This window comes from Suricata suricatta, chromosome 6 (genome assembly GCF_006229205.1).
Source record: "Suricata suricatta isolate VVHF042 chromosome 6, meerkat_22Aug2017_6uvM2_HiC, whole genome shotgun sequence".
NCBI classification, from domain to species: domain Eukaryota; kingdom Metazoa; phylum Chordata; class Mammalia; order Carnivora; family Herpestidae; genus Suricata; species Suricata suricatta.
The window spans coordinates 76,446,707-76,472,872 of record NC_043705.1 but is presented as its reverse complement, the minus strand read 5'-3'; the positions used below and the strand labels follow the sequence as shown (position 1 = coordinate 76,472,872).

Below are 26,166 nucleotides of genomic sequence, written 5' to 3'. Positions count from 1 at the left end.
GTGATGTTTATGGCACAGATTGGTCACTGCTATCCAGAACATTTAAGTAACTTTCCTCAAGAGCTGAAAGATCTTCTTTCCTACAATCACACTGTCTTGGATCCAGATCTTCGAATGACATTTTGCAAAGCTTTGATCTTGCTGAGAAACAAGAATCTCATCAATCCATCAAGTTTGCTAGAACTCTTCTTTGAACTTCTGCGTTGCCACGATAAGCTTCTGCGAAAGACTTTATACACACATATTGTCACTGATATCAAGAATATAAATGCAAAACACAAGAACAATAAAGTGAACATAGTGTTGCAGAATTTCATGTACACCACGTTAAGAGACAGCAATGCAACTGCAGCCAAGATATCTTTGGATGTGATGATTGAACTCTACAGAAGAAACATCTGGAATGATGCCAAAACTGTCAATGTGATAACAACAGCATGTTTCTTTAAGGTCACCAAGATATTAGTTGCTGCTTTGGCATTTTTCCTTGGGAAAGATGAAGAGGAGAAACAGGACAGCGACTCAGAATCCGAGGATGAAAAACCAACAGCAAGAGACCTGCTAGTGCAATATGCCACAGGGAAAAAAAGCTCCAAAAACAAGAAAAGGTTGGAAAAGGCTATGAAAGTGCTCAAGAAACAAAAAAAGAAGAAAAAAACCAGAGGTGTTTAACTTTTCAGCTATTCATTTGATTCACGATCCCCAAGATTTTGCAGAAAAACTGCTAAAGCAACTCGAGAGCTCTAAGGAGAGGTTTGAGGTGAAAATGATGCTCATGAACCTCATCTCCAGATTGGTGGGAATTCATGAGCTTTTTCTCTTCAACTTCTATCCCTTTGTGCAAAGGTTTCTGCAGCCCCACCAAAGAGAGGTAACAAAGATTCTTCTGTTTGCTGCCCAAGCATCTCATCACTTAGTACCCCCAGAGATCATTCAGTCATTGCTCATGACTGTGGCCAACAATTTTGTCACGGACAAGAACTCCGGGGAGGTCATGACAGTAGGAATCAATGCTATAAAAGAGATAAGGCTCGATGTCCTCTAGCCATGACTGAAGAACTTCTCCAAGACCTGGCTCAGTATAAAACACACAAAGATAAGAATGTGATGATGTCTGCTAGAACTTTGATTCAGCTATTCCGAACACTGAATCCTCAGATGTTGCAAAAGAAATTCTGGGGTAAGCCTACAGAGGCTTCCATAGAAGCAAGAGTGCAAGAATATGGAGAATTAGATGCTAAAGACTACATTCCAGGAGCAGAAGTTCTAGAAATTGAAACAGAAGAGAATGCTGAAAATGATGAAGATGGGTGGGAGACTACCAGTCTCAGTGAGGAGGCAGATGCTGATGGCGAGTGGGTTGACGTGCACCACTCTTCTGATGAAGAACAGCAAGAAATCTTTAAGAAGCTCAACAGCATGCCCATGGAAGAGCGCAAAGCCAAAGCCGCGGCCATTAGCACTAGCCTAGTTTTAACTCAGGAAGACTTCCAGAAAATCCGCACGGCCCAAATGAGGAAAGAACTTGACGCTGCGCCAGGAAAAGCCCAAAAGAGGAAATACATTGAAATAGATAGTGATGAGGAGCCCAGGGGTGAGTTACTTTCTCTTAGGGACATTGAACGCCTTCATAAGAAACCGAAGTCTGACAAGGAGACAAGACTAGTCACAGCAATGGCTGGGAAGACAGACGGAAAAGAATTTGTGAGGAAGAAAACCAAAATGAACCCATTTTCTAGTTCCACAAATAAAGAGAAGAAAAAAACAGAAGAACTTCATGATGATGCAGTATAGCCATAATGTCCAGTCAAAGAACAAGCGTTCCTTCCGAGAAAAGCAGCTGGCACTACGAGATGCACTTTTGAAAAAGAGAAAAAGAATGAAGTAACCTCCAAGCAAGTTTTCCATTCCAAGAAAAATGATCAATTTGTATCATTATTTTGAAAATTAGTTAATCAAGAATGTTTGTTTACATTAAAAAGTCCCAAAGTACTGTATTGTGAAAAACACAGTAAACTTGGTAGCAATGTAAAAAAAAAAAAAAAAAAAAAAAAGCACAGGAGGTTGATACAGATATAAGAAGTTCTTGAAATTCCCCATTATTAAATCTAATACTAGCTGATCACTTATGGAATATGGGTTAAGTAAAATGACTAGAAATAAATTTAAACTAAATATTATATATATGGTATCACAATTGCCTATAGTGAATTATTTTAAGGAAAATTACTGAGATCAAAGAAACACTCTAGAAATATCCCTGATATTTCTGTACTTGGTTATACAGTGGGACAATTTAGTTGTCTGATATGAACTTTAAAAAATGCTGATTTTAGAATATTTTATGTATGTCTTCAATGAACTTTTCATGCAAAGTATAACTCAACACCTTAACAGAGAACTAAAAATTCACCAAAGTTGCAAAATATCTTTTTAAGATTTTTTTGTGACTGCTCACTAACAAGTATTTATGTACATGGCAGAATGTGGCCTAAGCCTTGATTACTTCTAGTAAGGTTGTAGAGAAATAACTACCACTCACTGACCTCTAATTATTGGCACCAACTTTAACTAAAAGAATCTAAATATGGATAACAAAACCCTTTAATATTAATCTTCCTGTTTCCCTGCTATGGATTTTCCCTGATTTCTTTATCAATTGCCCGTCCCCCCTCCCCCCAGCGGCCCTCCCCCTGCCCCTCACTCTGTTCTTCTTGGTCTTACCTCCCTACTCCCATTCCCAGTTCTTTTGCCTCCCTGGAGACAGTACTCCATCATCATATCCCTATATCAATCTATCTCCTCTGACTCTTTCTCCTGATCCTATAAATAAAATCTAATCTTAGTATTTCATGACCACTCTCTAAAACTTGTGCCTCTAAAAGAAAATCTACATTATTTCTTTTAATCACTTCCCAACTTTGAAAGAGAAGTTTCTACCAATTCACCTCCATTATTCGCCTTCCCTTAATCCTTCCAATGTCTCTGAAACAAAAAATTCTAAAATTTCTCACCAAGATCTCCTAATTAGTAGACTGCTAACCCTCTTCTGTATCTCTACACAAAAATTTTTCTTTAACTTTCCACACTGTTTTCCCCCATCTTCTTGAAATGTTCATCTTTTCCTATCTTCCTTCCCTTAAACAATCTTTTGAATCTCCTCTATAATCTGGGCTGGTGTTTTTGAGTTTTATTCTCAATTGCTCTTCTTTTTCCCATCTCTTAAATTTTAGCATCCCCAAGTGCTTTTAATCTCATTCATCACTCTTCTCTCTACTTTGCCTTCTGTTTTCTTACCAATAACACACCAATTAACACTGTTTCAACTGTCAACATTATGATGACTTTTAGGGGTGCCTGGGCGGCTCAGTCAGGTAAGGGGCCGACTTCAGCTTTGGTCATGATCTTATGGTTCTTGGGTTCAAGTCCCATGTCAGGCTCTGTGCTGACAGGGCAGAGTCTAGAGCCTGCTTCTGATTCTGTGTCTTCCTCTCTCTCTCTGACCCTCCCTCACTCACACTCTGTGTCGCTCTCTCTCTCTCTCAAAAATAAACGTTAAAAAATTTTTTTAAACATTATGATGACTTTTAAAGTTATATCTCCTGCTGTAGGCTATTTTAAACTCCAGACCTGCACCGTCTCCTGACCACACCTTTAAACCTCAAATAAGCCAAATGGAATATATTATTTCCTAACCATATGTGTTTTAAATGTCAAGCCTGTTCAACAAGTTGCCAGAAAGCCAATCTCCAAAATATATGAGAAATCAAAATATCATTGTAAGTATAACAAGATGAATAAAACTGTACTTCCAGAACTCTATATGACTGGAAATAATAAGTGCCTAAAACACTTGAGAGCTGAGCCATTAAAGATGAATTTTCAGCGGTAACTGGTATTTGTGAAGTACCTCCTGAGGTGGATGTGTCCGGCCAAACACAATATTCATTAAACTCACTAGGATGTGGAAGCTAAGGCAGAACCACAGGAATGTTTCCTAAGGCAGTACTTAAAATATTGTCTATTTAAAATGTGAAAAAAGGGGCGCCTGGATGCCTCAGTCAGTTAAGCCTCTGACTTCGACTCAGGTCATGATCTCACATCCGTGGGTTTGAGCCCCGCGTCGGGCTCTGTGCTGACAGCTCAGAGCCTGGATCCTGCTTCTGGTTCTGTGTCTCCCTCTCTCTCCTCCCCTCCCCACTCATGCTCTGTATCTCTCTATCTCAAAAATAAATAAAACATTAAAAAAAATTAAAAATAAATTCATCAATAAAATGTGAAAAAATATTTAAAGAATATCCATTTGAAAGGATATCAAATTAAATTTTCAGGATTCTAAGATCTTTCTCTGTTCTTTCTCTGTCACAAACCTCTTCTCTAATCTTCCTTGTTGGAGAATGGTATCATTATCCATCAAGCCAACCAATACAGAAAACTACTTTGTCTTCACCTCTCATTTTCATCATTCTTTAATCGTTCAACAAGTTTTGTTAATTGTACTATTAGAACAACACCAATTCCTCTCTAATTCTATGAACAATTTCTTATTGCAGATACTTACCACTGTCATTACTTCCTTAATTCACTATTCTTTCATGTACTCCCCCCAGTGGCTATTTGTCATATTTTCAAAAATGTTATCTTATTAAAAAAAATAAACATTGTGGAATACTCCCACTGAACATCTGCCAATGATCAAGGGTGTCTTGGCGGCTCAGTTAAATAAATGTCTGACTCTTGATTGTCAGCTCAAGTTGTTATCTTATGGCCATGAGATGGAGGCTTGCATTGGACTCCGCACTGAGCATGCACCCTGTTTGGGACTCTCTTTCTCCCTCTCTCTGAGTCCTTCCCTTGCTCCTGGTCTGTCTCTCTGTCTCTCTGTCTGTCTGTCTCTCTCTAAATAAATAAATTAATTAATTAATTAATTAACAAACTTTAAAAAACTACCAATGATGAAAAATTAGTTCTAGAAAATTAAGTTCAAATATTTTCAATGTTCTCTGTACCACCCAATTCTTTGTATGCAAATAATAACCTCATCATGTCCAACCTTAAGAAGGACTTTCTAAACAGATTAATATTTTCCTCATATTAGGAAATAATCTCACCCTCTGCTAAATTCATTAAAATTTATCTTTTCCCTTCTTGTGCTTTTCACTTTCAGTCCTGTATTATAACTACTTATGTGCATTTCCTATGTACCTAAGTCAAAATGGTAAGCACTATCAAGGATTTTTTTTTTAATTCACTTTATGATCACAAGAATTTGTTGAATAAATCAATGCTTAATTCTGGATTTGGGATACAGATACATATGTAGAATTAGAACCATTAGTCTGGGAGCAGAATGATAGATATACATGATAAGTAGAAAATTATAGGTACAGAGACCAGTTTGGAGGCTACTAACACACTTCTGGTAAAGGGTCATGAACAAATATATAAAAAATAGTATGAATCTCTTCTCATCATCTGTATTTTACTGCTTAGTTGCTTAAAAAGAAATATCGTTATCATAAATTGTCTCATAAATTTAAAGAACTGATATTATTATGCTTGGAATGTTGACTTGAGTAAATTACACATATCCTGGTTGTCATTCTAAGATAGGTTTAAGTTCTGAGAAAATCCCATATTTCTGATGTTATATATCTTAGCAACCAAATGAGGACTGTAGTAGGAAATCATCATCCCTGTCTCAAACTCTATAACTCTCTGAAGCCTAGCTCATCTTTTTTTCATTGCACAGCAGGCAAAAAGCTGGAAGGCTAGGTTTATAACTGTTTTATCATAGCCATTAAGAGGACATAAGGCAAACTATTCATCAAAGGAGTGATAGACAACAACAAAAAGGAAATGACTAGGTTTCAAACTGTCTAGAACTGATAATCCAAATAGCAAAGTCATTTTCCACTAGTCTCCTCCTCTAGAAATTTCACTTTATAATGAGTAGAAAAGCCAAGCAAATAAATTTCATGAGTGTGATGTTTCTCAGTTGTATATATTATATAACTCACATTTTTCATATGGATGGTACATGCATTAAATATTTCTTTTGTGATACTGAAGGTAACAGACTCAATTCGATTAGATATACCATATGTAAAATGTTAAACAAAGGTACAGATGCATGAGTTAAAAATTAAAGTTGCAGGAATTCCCATAAAATATTAAACTAGAATCATAAATTTGCATGGAAATACCTCCTATCATACATATATTACTGAACCAGAGCCAAATCTAAAATCCCTCCAAAATCCACTTTTAAAATTATAAGTCGCAGGGCGCCTGGGTGGCTCAGTTGGTTAAGCATTTGGCTTTGGCTCAGGTCATGATCTCATAGTTCATGGGTTCGTGCCCCGCGTAGGGCTCTGTGCTGACAGCTAGCTCAGAGCCTGGAGCCTGCTTCGGATTCTGTGTGTGTCTCTCCTTCTGACCCTTCCTTGCTTGTGCTCTCAAAAATAAATAAAAAATAAAAATAAAATAAAATTATAAGTCCCTAATTATCTAGGTTCTATATTATAAGTAGATATACCCACTTTATATTTCTACCATTTCACTGGAATTAGAGAAAGTACAGAAGAACTATGACAAGAACAAAGTGATTTCTTTTTCTTTCCCTAATCCCCGCCCCACACACACACAAACCATGACAACTCAGATCTGGTATGAAAGACAATGCCAGACCTCTGTTAAATGCTAAATTAGTATCATATATCATTATCATAGATCTTTTCCTTTTTTGCATGATCCCAATGTTTATTGCCTTAATTCTGTTTCAACAACCACCTGCCAAGTGATACTCTGCTCTTTGAACCATTTCCTCATTTTCCAATCAAAATGTAGCTGCTTATGTTTTGCTTCCTTACATTAGACTGGGAATCTTAATAGGCAAAGAAGCTGAATAATGACTTCTGAAAATTATAGATCTAATCCCTAGAAATTGTAAATCTTACTTTATAAAGAAAAGTATTGTTGCAGATGTGATTAAAGATCCTGACATGAGGTTATTCTAGATTACCTAGGTGGCCTTAAAGAGCATGACAACAGTCCTTATAGTAGAGAAGCAGGAAATTCAACACCACACACAAAAGTGGGCAGAGCTAAGAATGATTCAGCCACAAACAAATGAACACCAGCAGCCACCGGAAACTAAAAAGGGCAAGGAATGGATTCTGTTATAGAGCTTCCCAAGAAGTACAGCCTTGCCAATATCTCTGTTTCAGAGTTCTGGTCTCCATAACTGTGAGAGAATAAATTTCTGCTGTTTTACACCATCAGGCTGTGGTAATTTGTTATAGCAGCAACAAGAAAGTAATACAATAATGTAATGAATAAATTTCTGCTAAACCATTCATGACAAATCATGGCTTAATATCTTATCCCTTATCAAAATGGCAGAGACTTTTAGATAGAAATTTTTAACTTAATGAAATAAGTTTTATATATAGGGGAATTTGGCGATATTACTCACCAGTGTGGGAGAATTTCTGAGTAGGAAGACCTTTTCAGTTTGAAGCAAGCAGGTATCCTTTAAACTTCTTTACAGACTCAAACCTGGAGACAGTCGTAATCATATAATGCCTAACTATGTATGATTCTTAGAGGTGTTTCTGCCCTTTCAGTTTATTTTGCTTCCCTGTTATTTCTTCAATCACATTCAAAATGGCTAGAAAACTAAGCTGAAAGGTAATGATTGGAAAAGATCGTGAAGGGTTTAAGGTACTGTATCATCTCCAGCAGCATTTGAACATTCACCCACCAGCGAAATCCTACTAGGTATTAGAGTAGAAAAGGTCTTCTCCAATTAGAAGGACATGCTTGCACAATTAAATCAAGTTTATGAGAATTTTCTGAATGTTGTAAATAAAGATTTATTTTTAAAATGAGTTCTAAAAAAGAAAAAGAGAAAATATATGCTTTTGAGGCTATTTGTTTTCAGAAAGTATATTTTCTTCGAAATAAGAATAAGACATTTTCCATGTGTGTATTTTTAAATAAAAGAAAAACTTCTATTTAATCCTGCTTTTTCTCTCCCTACTATTGTTTTCTCCTAACTATAGCATCTATGTCTTGAATATTTATTCATAATTCTGTTATTCATAATTCTGTGGACTTTGTGCTCTCTGAGCAACTTTTGTTTTTAGCTTATGTTTTCAAAAAAGACAATAGACTAGAAGGGCAACAATCATTTTAAACATGTTATCGGATTAATAATTTAGCAAGGAAAGAAAATTAGAAATGTTAAAAATCATAATTTGGTTGCTATGTTATTAACACTTTTTGAAGTATACTACTTACTCAGAGAAAGGCACAAAAAAAAAAAATAGAGCTCAATTTATGACCACAAAGCACAGAAACGTGTAGCTACGTCAATCAATGAAATTTTTCCCATACCTCAAAAGCTCTCATCGGTATCCTTCCTATTTCCTTCCTTCTTTCTGTAAAAGTAGTCACTCTCCTGACTGTTCACACCATAGGGTAGTTTCACCTGTTTTGTACCTTCTATAAATGAGACCAGCATAGTTATACCACTTCATGTGTGGCTTCTTTGACTCTATGCTGATATAAATGAGACTACCACAGCCTGTACAATTTCATGTGTGACTCCTCTGACTCTATATTATATAAATTTATTAATTCATATTGTTGTAGCAGATATAGTTTAATTTAGTGTTAAATAATATTTCATTGAGTGAATTTACCACAGTTTATATATTCATTCTATTGTTGATGAAGATTTAGGATCTTTCCCAGTTTTTAGTATTATGCCATGAACTTTCTTGTGCAGGTTTCTGGTATAGGGGCCCCAAACTTTGTTGGCTATATACCCTGAGAACTTGGTATGGAACTGCTGGGTCGCAGGGTATGTGTATCTGTTTTACTAGGTAATAACTACTATGTAAAAGGGGTTCTAACAATTTATGCTCCCACCAGCAGTGCATTTTGACATTACTCTAGGTGAATTTTTATTTCTTGAACTTTATATTTCATGACAAGTACTATTGCCTTATATTTCTTAATTTTCATTTTGATGAAAGAAGGTGAGACATTTCTCATATGTGTATTAGCCACTTGGATATCTCTGTGATGATCTGTTCCAACCGCAAAACAGTAATTCTCTTGGGTTAACTATGTCTTCCTGTGGTAGAAATTCTTTATATATTCTTCATATAAACTTCCCCTTGCTAATATGTATTGCAAATAACCAATCACTGTCATTGGTTATTTTTATTAGTTGCTACAGGGGTATTCAATTGTCATAATACATTTGATTGAGTAGACTAAAGATTCACTCATTGCTCTGCAGTGGTACATTGTCAAAATACAATCATGAGAAATATTGTGGGCTCTTACTTGGGGTCAATTCATGTATTTGTCTACCTGGTCCAAATACTATTTTGTCTTAATTCTTGTAATAACTAATGTTACCTGTTAATATGTCCACTAATTTTAATTTCCTTCTAAAAGAGTGTTTATATTCTTACTCCTTTGCATTTCCTTCAATTTACAATCAGCTTGTCAATTTACATACAGATGCACATTGCTGGGATTTTCATTGGAATGAATAAACCAATTCAAGGAAAATTGACTATATAACCCTTGGATATATTTAATTGTTCCTTTTATAGGACTCTTCCGTATAGAGATGTTGCATACCTTTTGCCTTCATTTTTCATAATTACATATTAACTGACACAGTGATTCCTTGATCTGAATAAAGGAAGATATGGAAATAAGGATATCTGACTAAACTTGTTGATTTAATTTATTTTGAAAAGTAAATTTAATTTATTCGGTTACTTAATATTCAAACATAAAATTAGATATGGACCACCTATGATTATAGCTCTCTTGCAACTATAAATACATAATAAATTCATAAAACTACTAAGTTGATAAAATTTAAGTCAGAAAAATATTTCTAAGTACTTTATATTATGTATGCTATTGCAAAACATAAAATTTTTAAAAACTGTATTTTCTATTATATCTGATTACAGATAAAACTAGTTTTTTTAAATAATAACAATAGGGAATGGCATAGCTAAATTCATATCTAGTACCTTATCTATAGATTCTTCTGAATTTTCAATATACACAACAACATTTACTGTAAATAAGGACAGTTTTATTTGTTCACTTGTTAACTGTTATACTATTTACTTTTCTGGCCTTTTGATACTACCTAGATCTTCTAGTAAAATATTTAATAAAAGTGGTAGCAATGGGAATTCTTTTTCTCATTTAGAAAATGAGAGGGAGAGCTTTCAAAATACTATAAACAAGCACAATGTTTAGCACTAATTTGTTTAATTAAAGTTGGGTTTTTGTAGTTAGTTTTTATCAAATTAACTTCTATTTCTAGTTTGGTAAAAGCCTATAAACAAGAAAATATTTTATCAAATACTTTTTCTTAAACTATTGAGATGAATTAGTTCTTCCATATTTTTTTGCTAATGTGGTTAAATACATTAATGTTCAAATATAAAATCATTTAATCCATGACAAAACACAAATTGTGACATTACAGTATACTTTATATGTTATTGCATTTGATCAGTAATATATTGTTTATGATTTTACACCTGATTCTTAGTGAAACTGATCTGCAATTTTACTGAACTGTAATGTCCTCATCAAGCTAGTCTCAAAGTTATACTGATCTCATAAAATCCATTAGCAATTTTCCTACATTTTCTAGTCTGTGGAACAATTTGTATAATATTTTCTTCATTTGCTTTAAATGCTTTATAAAATATACCTCTGAAGCTATCTTGGTCTCAAATTTTTTTTCTGTGAATAGTTAAGTCTTTGATAGTTACAGATAACTCAAACAGTGTATCTTGGTTTGTGTTAAATTTTGGTAGTTGCATTCTTTGAGGGATTTGTTCATTTCATCTAAATCCTAAAATTAAACATAATTCCATCATTAAAAAATGAAATGACACTTCTTGACATTTAATTTCTCATCTAACATATCTAATTTTGTAGTTTTGAAAATAAGTTTTTTCAGTGCCTCAGTGGTTCGGTCTGTTAAGTGACCAACTCTTGGTTTCAGTTCAGGTCATAATCACATAGTTCACTGGATCAAGTCCCACATGGGGCTCCACACTATTAATGTGAGCCTGCTTGGGATTTCTCTCTCCCTCTCCGTCTCTCCTCAGCTTATGCTCACTTGTTTGTGCTCTCTCTCTCACTCTCTCAAAATAAATATTTATAAAAATGAAAAAAAAATTTTGTTCATTTGTTACATTTATGCTAACTTTGAACTCATGTTTTTATCAAGTAGGCTTAGTTTTATGCTACTGGCCATGATTCTTTCTTTTTATTTTTTTAAATTTAAATCTACGTTAACATATAAGGTAACAACGATTTCAGGAATAGAATTTAGTGATTTCTCACTTACATACAAAACACTCAGTGCTCCTCCCAAGTGCCCTCCTTAATGCACATCACAATTTAGTACATTTCCCCCCCAACACCAGCAACCCTCTGCTTGTTCTCTGTATTTATGAGTCTCTAATGGTTTGTCTACCTCTCTATATTATTTTTGTTCCCCTTCCCTTATGTTCATTTGTTTTACTTCTTAAATTCCAAATATGAGTGAAATCATAGGATATCTGTCTTCCTCTAACTTTTTGCTTAGCATAATACACTTTAATTCCATCCACATTGTTGAAGTGGTAAGATTTCACTCTTTTTGATTGCTGTGTAATATTCCACTGTATATATACACCATGTCTTCTTTATCCATTCATCACTGGATGAACATTTGGTTCTTTCCATACTTTGGCTATTGTCAATAGTGTTGCTATAGCATTAGGGTGCATGTGCCCCTTCAAATCAGCACTTCTGTACCCTTTCGATAAATACCTAGTAGTAAAATTGTTGGGTTGTAGGGTAGTTCTATTTTTAATTTTTTGAGGAATCTCCATACTGTTTTCCAAAGTGGCTGTACCAGTTTGCATTCCCACCAGCAGTGCAAAATGACTCCACCTTCTCCACAACCTCACCAATATCTGTTGTTACCTGAGTTGTTCATTTTAGCCATTCTGACAGGTGTGAGGTGTTATCTCATTGTGGTTTTGATTTAGATTTTTCTGATGATGAATGATGTTGAGCATCTTTTCATGTGTCTGTGAGCCATCCAGATGTCTTCCTTAGAAAAGTGTGTATTCATGTCTTTCACCCATTTCTTCACTGAATTGTTTTTGTGGTTTTGAGTTTAAGTTCTTTATAGATGTTGAATACTAACCCTTTTTCTAATGTGATTTAAAATATTTTCTCCCATTCCATTGGTTGCCTTTTAGTTTTACTGGTTGTGTCCTTCAATGTGCAGAAGATTCTTATTTTAATGAGGTCCCAATAGTTCATTTTTCATTTCTCTTGCCTCTCTTGGTTGCTGCAGCCAAGGTCAAAGAGGTTGTTGCCTGTTTTCTAGGATTTTTATGGTTTCCTGTCTTATGTTTAGGGGTTCCATCCATTTTGAGTTCATTTTTGTTTATGGTATAAGAAAGTGATCCAGGTTCATTCTTCTGCATGCGGCTATCCAGTTTTCCCAAGACCATTTGCTGAAGATACTTTCTTTTTCCACTGGATATTCTTTCCTGCTTGTCAATGATCAGTTGGCCATATGTTTGTGGGTCCATTTCTAGGTTCTCTATTCTGTTCCATTAATCTATGTGTCTGTTCTTAGGCCAGTACCATACTATCTTGATAATTACAGCTTTGTAATATAGCTTGAATTCCAGAATTGTAATGTCTCCAGCTTTGATTTTCTTTCCCAGGATTGCTTTGGTCCTTCAGGGTCTTTTGTGGTTCCATATAAATTTTAGGATTGTTTGTTTCAGTTCTGTGAAGAATGTTGATGTTATTTTTCTAGAGATTAAGTAGTACTGACCATGATTCTGTCCATCTGTTCTTTGAAAAATAAAACAGCATTATTCTTCAGTTATTTTCATCAATTTTGTAAGAATCACTAATAACTTTTTGATATTTTATTTTTGGAACAGTATATGAGGATTCTACTTTCTGATTCTTTTCCTTTTCTTTAAGATCTAAACTCATCATGTAGGTTTTTTTTTAATTATTTTTATACACACTGGGATATCTCTCTGTTGCTTTCTGAAATGACATCCTTAGCAATTGATATAGACATCTTAGTGACAAATATTAACCCTTGAAAACATCTATAAAAGTAGCTATATTTGATTTTTAAAACTTCAGTGTCATTCTTGTTCCTAAACAAGAAAATCTTTTTTAAAAATTTTTGCTGTCATTTTCTTTGTTTCATTTTGCCTACTTACTTATTTTTTCTTTGATTTTAGAAATTTCAATGGCTTATATTCTCTCTTACAGTTGATTTTTGCATGGAAAATGATAAAAATAACATCTCCTCTTACAGTTTTTTCCCTATTATTTCTACTCCCTATTATTCTGTGTCTAACAAGGTTCTTGTATTGGTTATGACATTCCCCCCAAAAATATAAAAGAAGAATTACTAATGGTAAACAGAGAACATTATAAAAAATTGTGATGAAGTTCTTGAGTTCTTGGATAGCAGACAATTTAACTGTTTAACAGTCCTTAGCATTAGCAGGTTTCTGGCATAGAGATAGGCGTAAAAAAAATGTCAGATGTATTAGCTTTCTATTACTCATCCTAACTGGTTTTTGCCCTCACTCACTTTTGTCCTCACTGAAGACCTGCGAATGGTATGTGAAACCCGTGTTCCACCTCTGAGTGGCAGTAGTAGAAGATTCAGAGAAAACAGTAACATACTGCCATTTTCTAGGAGTATGGTCTTTTAATATTATTTAACATCTCTAAGGTGAGTCTCCTCTCCTGTTAACTGGCATGATTATCAAGCTATTAACTCCTATTATACAGTGAGTAATCAATAAATACTGTCCATTTTTAAATTTCTGTTATATTCTATTATCATTGTTACTATTAATGTCAACCACAATTTGATTTTTCACTAAAGCATAATTAACATAGAGCGTTATATTAGTTTCAGGTGTACATAATGATCCAACAATTCCACATATTACTCATTGCTCACTATGGTAATGATAGTCACCATATGTCACCAAACAACATTAAAATCTTGTTATAACTATAGCTATAACTACCACTTCCATGATTCATTTATAACTGGAGGTTGTACCTCTGAATCCCCTTTATGTATTTCACCCATACCCAAACCAACATTCCCTCTAGCAACCATCAATTTCTCTGTATTTAAGAGTAAGTTCTTTTGTTTCTTTCTTTCCTCATTTGTTTTGTTTCTTAAATTACACATATGAGTGAAATCATATGGTATTTGTCTGTATCTGTCTGACTTATTTCACTTAGCATCTTACCCCCCAGGTATACCTAGGTTGTTACAAATGGCAAGATATCATTCTTCTTCTTGTTACTGAGTAATATTCCATCACACACACCACTCTTCTTTATCCATTCACCTACCTATAGGTATTTGGGTTTTTTCCACATATTAGACATTATAAATAATGCTTCAGCAAACACAAGAGTGCCTGTATCTTTTTGAATTAGTACTTTTGTTTTCTTTGGATAAGCACCCTGTAGTACAATTATGAAATCATATGGTATTCAAGCATCTTTTCATATGTCTGTTTGCCATATGTATTTATTCTTTGGAAAAATGTTTATTCTGGTCCTCTGTACATTTTTAATATTGCTTATTTGGTGTTGTTTTGTATAAGTTCTTTATATATTTTGAATATTACTCCTTATCAGAAATATCTTTTATAAATATCTTCCCCTATTCAGTAGGTTGTCTTTTGTTTTGTTGATGGTTTCCTTCACAGTGTAAAAGCTTTCCATAGTTCCAATAGTTTATTTTTGCTTTTGTTTTCCTTGCCTCTGGAGACACACATAGAAAAATGTCTCTATAGATGACATCAAGAAACTGCTGCCTATGTTTCCTTCTAGGAGTTTTATGGTTTGAGATCATACTTTTAGGTTTTCAATCCATTTTGAGTGTATTTTTGTGTATGCTATGAGAAGGTGGTCCAGGTTCATTCTTTTGTATCCAGGTGTCCACTTTTACCATTACCATGTGCTCACCTGTTATGTCATAGATAACTGGCCATATAAGCATGGGTTTATTCTGAGCTCTCCTGTCCCATTAATCTTTGTAATTTTTGTGCCAGTGCTATACTGTTTTGATTACTACAACTTTGTAATATGTCTTGGAAAGTGGGATTTTAATACTTCCAGCTTTGTTATTTCTCAAGATTGCTTTGCTTATTCAGGGTCTTTTGTGGTTCCATGTAGACTTTAGGATTATTTGTTCTAGTTCTGTGAAAATGCTGTTGTTATTTTAATAGGGATTGCATTACATCTATATTGTTTGGGGTAGTATGGACATTTAAACAACATTTGTTCTTTCAATCCATAATCATCAGGTATCTTTCCATTTGCTTGCATCACCCTTATCTTCATTCATCAATGTTTTACAGTTTTCAGAGTACAGGTTTTTTACCCCCTGGGTTAAGTTTATTCTTAGGTATTTTATTGCTTTTGGTGCAACTGGTAATGGGGTTCTTCTAATTCCTGTGATTGTTTTTTATTAGTGTATAGAAATGCAACAGATTTCTGTATATTAAGTTTTAATTTTATAATCTGTTACAGTACTGAACTCATTAATCAGTTCTAGTAGTTTTCTGGTGGAATCTTTAGGATTTCCTTTTTTTTTCCTTTTTTAATTTTTATTTTAAGAGACAGAGACAGAGAGTGAGTGGGGGAGGGGCAGAGAGAGAGGGAGACACAGAATCCGAAGCAGGCTCAAGGCTCTGAGTTGTCGCACAGAGCCAGACGCGGGGCTCAAACCCACAAACTATGAGATTATGACCTGAGCTAAAGTCAGACGCTTAACCAACTGAGCCACCCAGGCTCCCCTAGGATTTTCTATATGCAGAATCATGTCATCTGTACATAGTGACAGTTTTACTTCTTCCTCACCAATTTGGATGTCTTAATTCTTTTTCTTATCTGCTTACTCTGGCCAGGACATCCAGTACTATGTTGAATAAAAGTGGTGAGGGAGAACATCCTAGTCTTGTTCCTGATCATAGGGAAAAAGCTTAGTTTTTCACCATTGAGTATGATGCTGGGTGTGGGTTTTTCATATGTGGTCTTCATATGTTGTGATATGTTCCCTCTTAACTTACCTTGTTGAGAGTTTTAATCATGAACAGAAATTGTACTTTGTCAAATGCTTTATCTGCTCCTACTTTTTAAAAAAATCTTCTCTTGTTAATGTCATGTGTCACATTGGTTGATTTGCAATTGCTGAACCACACTTGAATCCCTGGGATAAATCCAACTTGGCCATGGTGATTTTTTAATATTATTGAATTTGGTTTGCTATAATATTGTTGAGGATTTTTCCATCTGTGTTCATCAGAGATTCTGGCCTGTAGAATTCTTTTTTGTAGGATCTTTTGGACTGGTTGGAGTATCAGGGTAATGCTAACCTTGAGGAACAAATTTGGAAGTTTTCCTCCCTCTTCTATTTTTGCAATAGTTTGAATAGAATAGATATTCAACTTTTCTTTAAATGTTTAAAGACTGCTATTTTTTAAGTTTATTTATTTACTTATTTTTGCAAGAGAGAGAGAGAGAGAGAGAGAGAATGAGCAGAGGAGGGGCAGAGAGAGAGAGAAGGAGAGGGAATACCAAGCAGGCAATGTGCTGTCAGCCCAGAGCCCGACATGAGGCCTGAACCTATGAACCATAGATCATGACTGAGCTGAGATCAAGAATCAGACACTTAACTGACTGAGCCACCCAAGCACTCCCAAGGACTGTCTTTTATTTATGGGGTTTTTTTAATGTTTTCTTTGTTATTGAGACAGAGAGAAACAGCATGAGTGGGGAAGGTCAGAGAGAGAGGGAGACACAGAATCCAAAGCAGGCTCCAGGCTCTGAGCTGTCAGCACAGAGTCCGATGCAGGGCCCAAAACCACAAACTGTGAGATCGTGACCTGAGCCAAAGTTGGCCACTTAACCAAGTGAGTCACCCAGGTGCCTCCAAGGACTGTCTTTTAAATTTAGGTGTACTGTTATTAAAGTTAGTGAAGATTTAACAGGTTGGTTGTGACTCCCAATTTTTGTTAACAATTATTATAAATTATATACTATTTTACTAATTTAGGGGTTGTTTTAGTGTTTAGGGAGGCCATTGTTTCTTACAAAAGAAACTACTTAATACAAAGTTTTGCTTCTCCAAATTCTGATTATTTGTTTAAATCTTACAATTAGTTATTTAAATGAATTTCAGTGTCTTCGCAATAAAAATAAAAGTGATATTCATCCTCTGTCTCTAAAACTTAGATTGTTTAGAAGCCTCTTTTTAACTTTAGGAACTGGTATATTCTTTCCAGAATTACTAGACTCATGTATGTAATTTCAAGTGTGGCACAAGGTGATTTTTGCCTTTCTACAAATGTTCTTCTGGATGAGCAGTGGAAAATTGTCCAAATGATAATTTCAGCTTCAAGTTTTTCTCATTCACAAAGCTATTTCCCAATCAGCTGGCATCATTCACATTACCACATTTCCTAATTCTCAGATTACTGCAATAACTTCAGTGTGGTCTCCCCACTTCCAATGTCACTTTGCACAGAGCATTTTTGTATTGATACCTTGTAGTATAGAAATAATTTTCTGTAGCAAACTAGATCATAATTCTCTATATCTTGCAGAGCAAACTGGCCTACCTGGTACAGACAATATTCTAGATGCCTTACATGCAGTTTTCAATACAATTCCATACATGAACAAATGGAGATAAAAGTACTTAGGTTATTTAACAACTAGTGAGCTACAAATTCAAGATGGAATCAAGTCCTAACTTCAAAGGCAGCACGTTTATTCATGCTATCATCTCACATTAGTCTATGCTACTCAAAGCCGTGTATGAGTTGGCTCCCAATTTTTTTTCTTCCAACTTTAATTTTAGTATGTGAATTTTTATTATATTTTAGTTCAAATTCAAATGTTAATCCTTGAGCACACTTTCTGATTTCTTCTTGCATTACTCTAGTATCATTATTTAATTTGAACTTTATTGCTCTTCTCCATATTCCCTAACTTTTTGAATCAGTCTCACATGGGACATTTCATACATTGTTTCTTCCATGAAAGACTGACTGCTTTCCTTCTAATAAGTAAGTAGTAACTTTTACTGTTTCTTAGTACTTTCTTTTATAGTAACTTTTATTAGATTTATTTATATGTAAATCTTCTCTCCCCTAAATCAACTTACACAGTACTGTAGACATATAATTTAATTGTATGTGTACTTAACTTTGTAAATTATCAGAGTGACGGACACAGAATGGGTATGCAACAGGTTAAGATTTCTTGAAGTATTCAAAGCAAAATATCACATTAGTGCTCACTGGAACTAGAACGGAGGACTTCCTATGCCAGAGTTCTTCCTTATCTGTGCCTGCCTTGCAAAGTTATTACTAAGTTTTTATATAAGTTCAATGTGATTAACTTTAAAGTAGTAAAATTAATAAAAGTTATGAAATAAATACTATCCCATAAAATGTAATACCTAGCTCTATTATTTAACACAAACAGTATTTTCCCACCTATCTCCTTTAAGTAGAGAGATAGTGATCTCTGATTATTTCATAAATCATTATGCAGTTTGTAAATTATCCAGGTCACTGACTTCTCCCTTCTGCTGAATTACTTTTGTCCATTTTATCCATTTCTCCCTTCATTAGCAAAATGAAGTTCAGAAAAACCAAAACCATGTACTTCAAGCCATTCATTTTGCTTTTTGCAGCAGAATAAATAGTGAAGGACAAATTTCAATTATTTGTAAAAATGATGCTGAAAATTTTTCTGTTCCATCTCTTCACTAATACAGTTAAATGACAGTTGGCTATATATTTGGTATTTAAAATAAATCATAATTCACTATTGCAGCTCCAGAAGAAATACTGTTCATTTTGACGACTTGTTATTTGCAAGACTAATCAACATGCATGTGCCAAAAGCTCTATAAATTACCGTGGTGTTCTTAAGTATATAAGAACTATAAATAAAAGAGCTGTATTCAATCACAATACTCCTCCTCAGTGACAAGATTTTATCTTAACAGCTGAGGAGTCCATCCTCCCAGTTATTTCTCTTAGTAAAATGAATATTACTTAATGCAATGACCTATTGTATATGCAAGTTTCATTAAATATGTGGTGTGAGTAATACCCTGATTCTCCCAGAGTATGAAGTAAGCCCTGGGAGAGAATGAAAAAGTTAATTAGGTAAAGTTCAATGGGGTCCCTTAGGTAAGTTTATTACACTCCAATAATACCTAATATCAATCTACTATTTAACTATATAAAGGGAAAAAAAACAGAAAGAAGCTCAAATATCTGATGCCTACTATACAAAGAGACAATTTCAAAGAAGCACTGTCAGTGGCATAAAAGGTAGCTCAGTTGTACAAAAGAAAACATTGAATGATGGATATTTATCCTGACCAGTTCTAAAATCTTCTGATTTTAATAAAAGTAGTTCCCTCACAAAAAAAGAGCAGCATTTCTAATCAATGTTAGTATTAGACAATTAGTGACTGTACTCAAATGTAGGTGCCTAATCAATATGCAAAGACCTAAGTAAGACATGGAGAAATGCACCATTTTACAAAATACGAGTATGTAAAAATGCATAAAAATCACTTCAGATAATGCAATAAAATATAATTTAAACCACTTAGAGAATGTGTAAGTTGAATAGGGGAGGACAAAAAAAAGCATTTAAACAAATAACTATGGATTTAGAACTGGAATGTAGTAGTCACAGTTTTGCCTAAACTTCTGCAAACTCTTTCATGTTATTAATGGGACCTACCCCTCCCTCTGGCAGTCCTATTAATGCTTTTCCTCTTCTGCCACACAGGAGTCACTAGACAGATCCATCCTAGTGACCCAGAGCACTCAATTTATGTAACCTAACAGAACCAATTAAAATCCTTTACCTGGAATTGAAAATGCAAATATTTTCCCCAGATTTACAGAGATACAATGGACTTTTAACACTATATAAGGTTAAAGTGTACAACATGTTGATTAGATACACTTGTATACTGAAATATGATTACCATCTTAGCTTTAATACCTCCCTAACATCACATAACTACTGATTCTGTGTGTGTGTGTGTGTGTGTGTGTGTGTGTGTGTGTGTGTGTTGAAAACACATAAGGTCTACTCTCTTAGCAACTTTTAATTATTTAATACAGCATTATTAACTGTAATTGTCATGCTGTACATTAGATCCCCAGAACTTTTTCATCACACAAAAGAAAGACCTTTTTTATTTTCCTTTTTTTAGTTTAAATAACGATTGCCACTTCAGATAGCTGTGAAATTAGGTGATTAACTAGTTGTTACTTAACCTTCTAATTTCTGTATAAGTCTAAGTACATGAAACAGAAGTTGGTGTTTTGATTTTTTACTTTGCTTCTCTATTTGGAGTGTCATTGTAACTACTGTATTGTAAATGATGGAAAATAATTGCATATGTTAAAAAAATATGAAACTTTATAAAGTAAAAAAAATAATAAAATAAAATTTCAAAAAAAAAAGGAATTATGCTTTCTAGGAATGAGAGGCTAAGCCTAGGAAAAAAGGAAATTGAATTCAGGCCCAAGATTATAGAAGTTTTTTTTGGTTTGGGGTTGTTGGGTTTTTTTTTTCCCACCAGACTTTTCTGCCTTCTATTTTGTCTCTGGAACTGCTGTATGGAAGGCAGAGATTGTTCCTGAAACCTTCCTGATTAATAAACTTTTCTGTGATAAAAAAAATTAATGTTTATTTATTTTTGAGAGGGAGAGAGAGAAAGAGAGTGAGGTGGGAAGGGGCAGAGAGAGAGAGGGAGACACAGAACCCAAAACAGGCTCCAGGCTCTGAGCTGTCAGTACAGAGCCTGATGCAGGGCTTGGACCCACGAACCATGAGATCATGACGTGAGCCAAAGTCAGAGGCTTAACCAACGGAGCCACCCAGGAGCCCCAAAAGGAAGACGTTTTTGATCAGTATCTCCCCATTACTCTCTCCACTGCCACCATACCCTCCAGCCTTTGGTACACACTATTCTACTCTCTGTTTCTATAAACTTTGTTCTTACAGATTCCACATATAAATGATATCAAATGGTATTTGTCTTTCTCTGACTTATTTCGATTTGCATAATACTCTCAAGATCTATTTAGGTTATCACAAATAACAAGATTTCCTTCTTTCTTGTGGTTGAACAATATTCCATTGTATATCCTGAGGTGGGACTGATGTATCATAAGGTATATTTAATTATTGAGTAAATTTCATACTATTTTCCATGGTGGTTCTACCAATTGACATTACTACTATCAATATACAAGGGTTATCTTACTCCCATATCCTCACAATTTATTATCTTTTATTTTTGTTGATAACAGCAATCCTTACAGGTATGAAGATATCTCACTGTAGTTTTGTTTTATAGCTCCCTGATGATCAGTGATGTTGAGCACCTTTCCACGCGCCTGTTGTCCAACTGAGCATCTTCTTGGGGAAAATGTCCATTCTATTTCTCTGCCCATTTTTTAATTAGAACACTTTTGTTTTCTACTTAGTTGTATATAAGCTCTTTACATATTTTATTGAAGATTAACTCATTATATACCTACTTTGCAAATATTTCCCCCAATCTAGAGGCTGCCTTTTCATTTTGTTTCTTCTGCTGTGCAGAAAATTTTCAATTTGAATTAATCCCACTTAATAATTTTTGCTTTTGTTACTTTGACTTTTGGTGTCATATGCAAAAAATGTCAATATCAAAGTCACTCAGCTTTTTCCTTATATTTTCCTCCAGGAGTCTTATGGTTTCAGATGTTATGTTAAAGTCTTTCATCTACTTCAAGTTCATTATTGTGAAGAGTATAAAAAAAGGTCCAGGGGTGCCTGGGTGGCTCAGTTGGTTAAGCATCCAACTTCAGCTCAGGTCATGATCTCACAGTTTTGGGTCCGAGCCCCGCATCGGGCTCTGTGCTACCAATTCAGAGCCTGGTGCCTGTCTTCGGATTCTGTGTCTCCCTCTCTCTCTGACCCTCCCCTGCTCATGCTCTGTCTGTCTCTCTCTGAAAAATAAAATAAAACATTAAAAATTTAAAAAAAAAAAAAAAGAGGTCCAGGGGGTGCCTGGGTTGCTCAGTCGGTTAACCATCCCGCTTCAGCTCAGGTCATGATCTCACAGTTTGTGGGTTCAAGCCCCACGTTGGGCTCTGTGCTGACAGCTCAGAGCCTGAAGCCTGCTTCAGATTCTGTATCTCCCTCTCTCTCTGACCCTCCCCTGCCCATGCTATCTCTGTCTCTTTAAAATAAAAAAATAAAGAGGTCCAGTTTCATTCTTCTACATGTCTACCCAGTTTTACCAGCCCTATTTATTGAAGAGACTATCCTTTCCCCATTAAGTCTCTTGTCAAATATTAATTGACCATATATGGAAAATTTATATCTGGGCTCTCTATTTACTTGCAATAGACTATGTGTCTATTTTTCATATCAGTACCACATTGCTTTGACTATAATAGCTTTGTAGTATAGTTTAAAATCAGGAAGTGTGATGTCTCTAGGTTTGTTCTTTCTCAATGTTGTTTTCGCTATTTGAAATCTTTTGTAGTTCCATATAAATTTTAAAATTATCTTGTCTATTTCTCTGAAAAATGCCACTAGAAATTTGATAGGGATTACACGGGATATACAGATGTTATTGGGTAACATAAGCATTTTATGAATATTAATTCTTCTGATCTATAAACATGGGGTATCTTTCCTTTTGTCTGTGTCATCCTCAATTTTTTTTACTAAGTTCCTGTAGTTTTAGTTCATAGATCTTTCACTTCCTTGGTTAAGTTTATTTCTAAGTATTTTATTGTCTTTGACGCTGCTGTGAATGAGGTTTTTCTTGATTTCTTTTCCAGATATTCATTTTTACTGTATAGAAACACAATTGATTTTTTACATTAATTCTATATTGTGCAACTCTACTGAAGTTGTTCATTAGTTCTTATAGCTTTTAAGTGGAGTCTTTAGGATTTCCTATATATAAAAGCATATTACCAGAAAGACAATTTTATTTCTTCCTCTACTATTTGAATGCCTTTTATTTTCTTTATTGCCTAGTTGATCTGGTTCCAGTACTATGTTGAAGAGAGTGGTGACAGTGAGCACTCTTACCTTGTTCGTGATCTTAGAGGAAAAGCTTTTAACCTCTCACCACTAAGTATGAGGACGGCTGCGGGCTTGTCATATTGGCCTTTACTATGTTGAGATATCCCACTTCTTAACTCAATTTGTTGAGTGTTTTCACCATGAAAATGTTTTGTATTTTTCCAGATGGTTTTGTATAGCTGTTGATATTATCATGATCTTTACCTTTCATTCTATTAATGTGGTGGATCATATTTATTGATTTGCATACACTAAGCCATCTTTGCATCTCAGGGGCAAGTTCTGCTTGATCATGATGTCAGCTCCTCCTAGTATGCTGCTGAATTAATTTGTTAATATTTTGTTGAGAATTTCTACATCTAATTTCATCAGAAATATTGGTCTATAGTTTTTTGTGTGTGTGTGGTGTGATACGTGGCTTTGGTATCAGGGTAATACTGGCCTCATAAAATGAGTTTGGAGTATTCCTTCTCTTCCATTTTGGGAGGGGGCAGAAAGAGTATGCAAAGGACTAGCATTATTTTTTTTAATGTTTGGTAAAATTCACAGTGAAACCATCTGGTCTTAAGATTTTCTTTTTTGGGAGGTTTTTTAATTGCTGAGTGAATTTCTTTATTTATTATTTGTATGTTTAGATTTTCTATTTCTTTATGGTCAAGCATTAGTAAGTCAAATGTTTCTAAAAATGTATCCATTCCTTCTAGGTTATAAAATTTGTTTCACAGAATTTTTCGTAGCTTCTCATGATCCTCTGTATTTCTGTGTATCAGAAATAGTCTCCTCTTCCATTTCTGATTTTATTTACTTAAGTATTCCCTCTTTCTCTTCTGTGTTAAAGGTTTGCCAACTCTTTTTATATCTTTTATAAAAAACTGCTCTTGGGGTGCCTGGGTGATTCAGTTGGTTAAGCATCTGACTTCAGCCCAAATCATCCTCTTGTGGTTCATTGAGTTCGAGCCCTGCGTCGGGCTCTGTGCTGACAGCTCAGAGCCGGAAGCTTGCTTCTGATCATATGTCTCTCTCTCTCTTTCTCTGCCCCTGCCCCACTCATGTGCACGGTCGCTCTCTCTCTCGCTCTCTCTCTCTTTCTCTCTCTCTAATACTGAAAATAAATGTTTTTTAAAAATTACTTACTTTTGTTGATCTCTATTTTTTTGTTTCTATTTCATTTTTTCTGAATATGCACACAATTTTAATTAAACCTATTCTTTGAGTTTCAGGCATTAACAGCCACAGAAGCTTGAAATCTTAGCATTCATCTTTGCTAGCAAATGGAAGGGATATGCCTAGAATCAGTAGGCATAATATTCAATGATATGAGCCAAATTCTAGTTTAAAGGGTTCCATGCCTACCTTTGAACTTAGCAGTTATGTGAACCCATATAACTACTCACTGATTAATCTGCTTTGAGAGGGTTTTATGCTACCAAAGTACAACTGTGCACATGCATGCATGAAGGGTAATAGCAAAGGTAGCTTAAGTGGTAGAATTGTTTATACACATCAGTGGGTGAAAATAAGCAGAGAGGATCTCAATAGAAAATTTTCAAAGAAAGGTAACAAGATTTAGAAAAAAATATGGAGAAGTTGGTAAATAAACTGATTAAGTGTAAAGGTCTCATAATATTACAAACATTTTTTAAGCATTAAACCCAGTGTACCTTAAATGAGTTAAGCATACAACTTTTTCCATTAGCTTCTACACACATATTTACACCTGTCTTATTGAGGCCTAATTTGTGACCTTGTATGATATCTATTCTGGATAATATCCTATGTGTACTTGAAAATAATGTGTGTTTTGATGCTTTAGGATGGAATGTTCTGAATATATCTGTTAAGTCCAACTGGTTATGTGTGTCATCCAAAGCCTTATTGATTTTCTGCTTAGATGATCTCTCCATTGACATAACTGGGGTGTTAAAGTCTCCCACTGTTATTGTAGTAATATCAATGAGTTCCTTTATATTTGTTCTTGTTTTACATATTTGGATTATTCCAAGATAGAGGCACAAATATTGATAATTGTTAGATTTTCTTCAATGTGCTAAATGGGAAAAATTTGCAGCCAAGTATACTCTATCCAACAAGGCTATCAAACAGAATAGAAGGACAGATTAAGACATTCCTAGACAAATAAAATCCAAAAGAGTTTGTGATCACTAAACTAGCCCTATAAGAAATATCAAAGGGGAGGCTGTGAGAGGTAAAAGACCAAAAGCAACAAAGACTACAAAGGAACAACAACAACAACAACAAAAATCTTCCAGAAACAACAAAAAAAACCAACTAACAATATGGCACTAAATACATATCTATCAATAACTGTTTTTGATGTAAACAAACTAAATGTCAGTCAGAATAGATTAAAAAAAAAAAAAAAAGACCCATCTAGACCATCTAGACGCTACCTACAAGAGACTCATTTTAGACCTAAAAACACCTGCAGATTCAAAGTGAGGGGACAGAGAAATACTTAACAAGCAAATGAACATGAGTAGAAAGCTGAAATCGCATTACTTCTATCAGACCAACCAGATTTTAAACCAAAGACTGTTAACAAGAGATGAAGAAGGAGACTATATCATAAAAAAGAGAACTATCCAATAAAGTATTACACATATATTTTAAAACAGAAACAGAAAAAATATAAAATAAAAACCACCTATAATTTTATTACCTAATGAAGCAACTATTGTCATTCATTGATATATCTATATCTATAGATAGATAGATAGATAGATAGATGATAGATAGAAAGATAGATAGATAGATATAGATATCCATTCATGTAAGTAACCACTCCTATTTTGGGATATTTAGAAAGCCTATTAAAAGTAGTATTGCAGTGGGCACCTGAATGGCTGTTGGTTAAGCATCCCACTTCAGCTCAGGTCA

General features: G+C 34.5%; 1 pseudogene; it reads left to right on the top strand.

Annotated features, from left to right (window-relative positions):
• LOC115293680 overlaps window positions 1-2,027 on the top strand; it is a 2,545-nt pseudogene extending 518 nt beyond the window's left edge.
• Window positions 2,028-26,166: the final 24,139 nt, after the last annotated feature.